This window comes from Vulpes vulpes, chromosome 2 (assembly GCF_048418805.1).
Source record: "Vulpes vulpes isolate BD-2025 chromosome 2, VulVul3, whole genome shotgun sequence".
NCBI lineage: Eukaryota > Metazoa > Chordata > Mammalia > Carnivora > Canidae > Vulpes > Vulpes vulpes.
The window spans coordinates 22,042,373-22,048,372 of record NC_132781.1 but is presented as its reverse complement, the minus strand read 5'-3'; positions in this window follow the sequence as shown (position 1 = coordinate 22,048,372).

The following is a 6,000-nucleotide window of genomic DNA, read 5'->3' as shown; positions in this document are numbered from 1 at the left end:
AGCTAAAGGAATTACTGATGGAAGGTGAGATTGAGAGGCATTTATGAGGATATCCCTTCAGGGAGGAAGAGGAGGTAGAAGAGAAAGAGGGAGAACAGCCACGAAAGAGGGATGCTCTGGCTTATTCTCTCAGGGAGAGCCATCTAACCATAGTCATCTTTCCATTTGGACCCGGGGCTCTAGGAGGTCCCTGCAAGCCTCTTTCTCCAGGCAAAACTGGGACACTTGTTGTACCTCTATCTCACTTTTAGTTCTGTACTGAGGAGGAGGGAAGGACACAGGATGAGACAAATGATTCAGCCCCAGGGGAAGACCCCCAAGGGGAGACAGATCCCAACGGAGGTGAGATAGATGGTGAGTGAATCAACACATGTTACTGAGTATATATTATGTACCAGCCCAAGACCATACAGGATGTGTGGACACTGTTTTACATGTGAGCACATTTATTGTAGGAAAGGATGTAGGGAAGAATGGGGGAGAGGTCACTAAAGAAAAGGAAGGAGGGAGTGAAGAAAGAAAGAGAAGAAGAGGAAAGAAAGGCATAATTGTTGATGTTTAGTAACTCACATTCTAGCTATAGCAAAAGACAATTGGCTAAAAAAGCTCAGTGACAAGTGAGCAGTTCCCAGAAAGAAGTTAAAAAGAGTGTTATGGAGATTGTAGGAGGACCTGGGATAAAGGAGTTAGGCTAGGGTGGGTATCTTCTTCTTCTTCTTTTTAATAAGGGAGAGGGGATTCTAAGGTGGGTGAATTTAAATTTTTTTTTTTTTTATATATAAGTAGGCTCCACACTCAATGTGGGGCTTGAACTCACAATCCTGAGATCAAGAATCATATGTTCTACTGACTGAGCCAGCCAGGTGCCCCTTGATGGACCAGGCTGGCTTGGCTGGCCTGGAGGAGACTCTTTCTTTGAGAGAGAGAGAGAGAGAGGATGAATGTGTGTGCACACGAGGTGGCGGGAGAAGCAGAGGGAGAGGGAGAGGGAGAATCTTAGGCAGGCTCCACTCCCAGAGCTTGTGGAGCCTGACGTGAAGCTCAGTCTCATGACCCTGAGATCATGACCTGAGCTGAAATTGAGTCAGATGCCTGATTGAACTACCCAAGTGCCCACTGGAGGAGACTCTTGCTCATGGGACCCCACTGGTCCCTGAGCTCCATGGGAGCCTGATAGCCTTGAAGAACCAGGGTAGTCCTGCGTCCAGGAAGGTCTGGTGTCCCCAAGTTTCTTGGGAGCCCATCAGTCCCAGTCCTTACATATCCAGGCTGGTCCTGGGAGTTTTCATGGGTAGGGTAGTCCTGAGGTCCCAGGGTTTCTGGAAACCCTTGGCAACCAGGGGAACCAGGAGGTCCAATTCCATCCTATACCTGGGAGGAGAGGCAAGAGGGGTGGAGGTGAACCACAGAGCTGGCAGTGTATATTTTGGGGGTGGGGGACTCTTGTAGGGAAAGACAATGGGGCCAAGCCAGAAGCTGTGATGGGAGTAGAATGTGTACATGGGAAAGTGCCCATGGCCCTCAGATTATTTAGGGAAATTTGAGATATCCTGGGAATGGGACATTCATTGAGTCACCCATAAAATCATTAATTCTGGGTTCAAGGGCCGATTCTAGTACTTGGGTACATATATAGAGATTGTCTCAGGAGGAATCTGGGTTCACAGTTTGAGATTCCTGTTGCCAACTTTACCCTACCCCATGATTCCAAGGACCCTCAATTAGGCTTCTGCCCAAAGATCACTATCATTTCTCATTCATCTACCACTTATCCATTACTCACTCCATCCACCTACCATCCAGCCAGTCCCATCCACCACTTAAACCCTCCCACCCACTCACCATCTACCCATTTTTCCACCCACTGTCTACTTACCACTCACCTCCCCCCACCCATATACCATTCACCCCTTACTTCTGACTTCTCCTTTCAAAGGTAAGGCCAGTGATTGCTGGGGACCCTGGAGGACTAGGAGTCCCTGGCTCCCCATAGGCCCCTTTCACCAGGAAAGCCAGGAGTCCAGTGCTGGGGTACTCTTCTCTCCTTGCTCTCCCTGTTGGGACAGAAGGGCATGTGGTAGAGGTGGAAGTGGGGATGGCAGAGTGGCTTTTCTTTTCTTTTTTAAAGATTTTATTTATTTATTCATGAGAGAGAGAGAGAGAGAGAGAGAGGCAGAGACATAGGCAGAGGGAGAAGCAGGCTTCATTCAAGGAGCTGGATGTGGGACTTGATCTTCAGACCCCAGGGTCACCACCCACCCCTCCCCCCAAGCTGAAGGCAAACATTCAACTACTGAGCCACCCAGGCATCCCCAGAGTAGCTTTTCTATCTCACTCCAGTTCCTCAATCTTACTTCTCTTCCCCTATTTCCCCCTGCCCCCTGCCATCCCAGAAGGTCCCAAAGTTCCTGAAATTCCCACCCAGACAGGCAGGGGAATTACCTGACATTCAGGGAACCCAACAGGACAACACACTTAGCAGGTGTCACAGGAGCAGGGTTGGATCTCCTTGGAACATAGATTAAAACAAGGCTGGCTCTTAGATTACCAGGTTCAACCTCCTCATGTACAAATGGGGAAGCTGAGGCCCAGAGAGAGCTATAACTGCAGGTGACAGCAAAGGGACAGTAAGCTGGCCTGGAGGATGTGGTGAGAATGCTAATATGACTCCTAATTTGGTAGGGAATGAGGTCACCTAGACCTGTCATTTTCTACCCAGTTCTGAAATTGGCAGAAATCCCAATTTCTTGACAGGTGTGATGTTGTGATAAGAAATACATATTTGGTCTTTCTTTGATCCTGGCACAGAGCTAAAACTCTTGGAATTTCCTAAGCCAAGAAGCTCTAAAGGTGTTTTTTGTTATGAAAATGAAGTGACTTTCAGAAAGCCCCTGGGTAACCTGAAGATGGGGGCTGGTTGCCTGGGAGCCACCTCTGTTATCAGAGAGTGGGAACTGTTCCAACCCCCACCTCTGAGGTGGAGAGAGGTGCTGGAGATTAAGTTCAATCACCAGTGGCCAATAACTTAATTAATCTTGCCTCTGTAATAAAGCCTCCATAAAGGATGAGTTCCTCTTTTCTTTCTGGGCCCTACCCTAATGCTGCCTGTGACTCTGACACCAATTCTGATGTGTGGGTTTTCCAACACCATCAAACAACTAGTTCTCTGAACCCTGTCCTTTTGGGTTCCTGTCTTACTCCTTAACAAGAGTCAGGGTGAATGTAGGGGAGGGGACAGGTATTCGTAGGATCTAGCTGCTCCCCTACCTCTGGCTTTGGTTTGTGAACCCCAGAGGTCTGATCTGAGGAAGAGGTTACCTGGAGTTGCAGAGATAATCCCATTCAGCCTATTGCCCTCCGAGGGCCTTTGGGTGCTGCTGGCAGAAGGCCTCTGGCTAGATGCAGGCTTTAACACCTGGTTCAGCCTGGCAGCTCCTGCCCCATTCTTTCATCTGAAGAATGAATGAGTGAATGAATGGAATGACTGGAGAGGGGGAGTCTAGACTGGAATCTTTGGTTTCGTATCTATTTGTAAATCTATGCCCTCACTCCAGGTTCTTCATTTCACCACATCTATTCATTTTTCTCTGCCTTCCATCTACTTCTTATTCAGTAACCTCCCTCTATTGGCCTTCTGCTTGTTAGTACTCTCTCCTCTTCTTTCTATCCTTCCACCTCAAAGCATCATAGAATCAAAAAAGGTCACAATAATGACACCATTAATTGTTAACCTGCTTTCAGATATATATGTATCCTTACACTTATATGTAAGCCTCATCTGATCCTCCTTAACAGCCTTTTGGAGTGAAGTAGGGACTGACATCCCTATTTTACAGATGAAGAAATTGAGGATCATCATGGTAAAGAGAAAAGCCCATGGCACATGGCTTATCAGGAAGGAGCTGGGATTTGAACCCTTAGCTTTGACTAGAGGACTAGGGCTTTCTGCCTCACAGCTGGTGTACTCCAACCTGAGGGCAAAATTCTCCATTGTAGGCCATCTGGCTTTCCCCTGGCTTAGGGCCCAACTTCTCCTGCTTTTTAGATCATTAAGACTGGGTGGGGGTGAGGAACAGACTGCACAGATCTTGAGGATTACTGGCTCCAAACATCAAGCCTCTGGCAACAATGAGGACTGAGGGGGTGAGGGTGGAGGAATCCAGGTTTCAGGAGAGGAGAAGGTGGGGGCTGTGTGGATCAGAGGCTCCAGGCAGGATGGCCCTTCTTCCTAGGCCCTCAGCCTTGTCCCTTTGCCCCCAAGTTCTCTCCAGCTCTCATCAGCCATCTTTAGGGCTATCCTTATCTCTCTTAGGACAAGGAACATCAGCGACTGCTGTAGAAGAGGTCTCTGGCATGGAAGGCTTGGTGGGCAATATGGCTTCTTTCTGAGAACCTCTCTTCCCACAGCTGGGGTTAGACCTGAGTTCTGGGTTGCATCCCCAGAACCCCAGCTGAGGGTACCAGAATGATCAGATTGGTGCTAAAGTTGGGCAGGCAGGGAAGGCACAACAGCTTCTGGGCACACAGAACCCTGACAACCAGAGTCAAGAAGACAGGAGCTTCAGCCGCAGCAGGGCAACCCGGCAGGAAGAAGAGGAGCTATCTGGGTTTGGGCAAAGCTCTTCAAGGCTATGGTGCCTCTGGAGATTGTGTGGGGTGCCAGACATCATCACACAAATGGGTTTAAATCACATTTAGTTGCATATGACCTTAAGTCAGTCTTTTTACTACCTGGAGCACCATCTATACAATGGATTTATAGGGTTACCATGGTGATAATAATAATAAAGCCTGGCATGGTTGAGCCTTACTCTGTGGCAGGCACTGTGCTAAGTGCCTCTCTGCATACAGAGAAGTTCTCTCTGTAGGTTCTCATACAGCCCTATTAGGCTGGGCTGCCATTAGCCCTCCTTTACAACTGAGGGTATTTAAGGATAAGAGGGAGGATGTCACTTGGCCAAAGTCACAGAGCTAGTAAATGTCAAATCCAGGTTTTAGGGCAGGCATTTTGGCTCCAGATTATTTTAAAAAAGATTTTATTTATTTATTTATTCATGAGACACACAGAGAGAGGCAGAGACATAGGCAGAGGGAGAAGCAAGATCCCTCTGGGTAGCCTGATGTGGGACTCGATTCCAGGACCTCGATTTCAGGATCATACCCTGAACTGAAGGCAGATGCTCATCTACTGAGCCACCTAGGCATCCCTGGCTCCAGGTTCTTAATCTCACTCACTTGGCTGATCATAACTAATGACCAACCCTGGGCACTTACTATGTAGCAGGCACCACTGCAAGTTTTTTACACCAATTCATTCATGTAATCATTATAGCCACTCTGTATAATGGTCACTTAATGTGAAAGATGAGGATACTGAGGCATAGAGAGGTGTGCTAACTTATCCTAAACCTACTGCCAAGAATCCAGTCCAGCCAGGCTACTTGAGAGCCAGCATTCTTTAAAAAAATAAAAAAAAAGTTTTTTCTTAAAAAAGTTAAAGTAGGGCAGCCCGGGTGGCTCAGCGGTTTAGCGCTGCCTTCAGCCCAGGGCCTGATCCTGGAGACCCAGGATCCAGTCCCACGTCAGGATCCCTGCATGGAGCCTGCTTCTCCCTCTGCCTATGTCTCTCTGTCTCTCTGTCTCTTGTGAATAAATAAATAAAATCTTAAAAAAAAAAGTTAAAGTAATAAAAGTAAAGTACATACAGAATGGTGCAGAAATAAGAAATGTTTAGCTCAATGAATGTTCATATGGTAAATATACCATGTAACTAAATAAAAACATCACTTGTACCCCATGAGACCCTTTCTAAGTGACTACTTCCACCACTCATCCCAAAAGTAACTCTATCCTGATTTCTAAAACCATAGATGAGTTTTGCCTGTTTTTGAATTCTATGTAAATGGAATCCTACAGTAGTAATCTTTTGCTCAATCTGTAATTTCTCTATGTTGTTGGTATAGCAATATTTATTAAACTATAGGTTTATTAATTCTACTA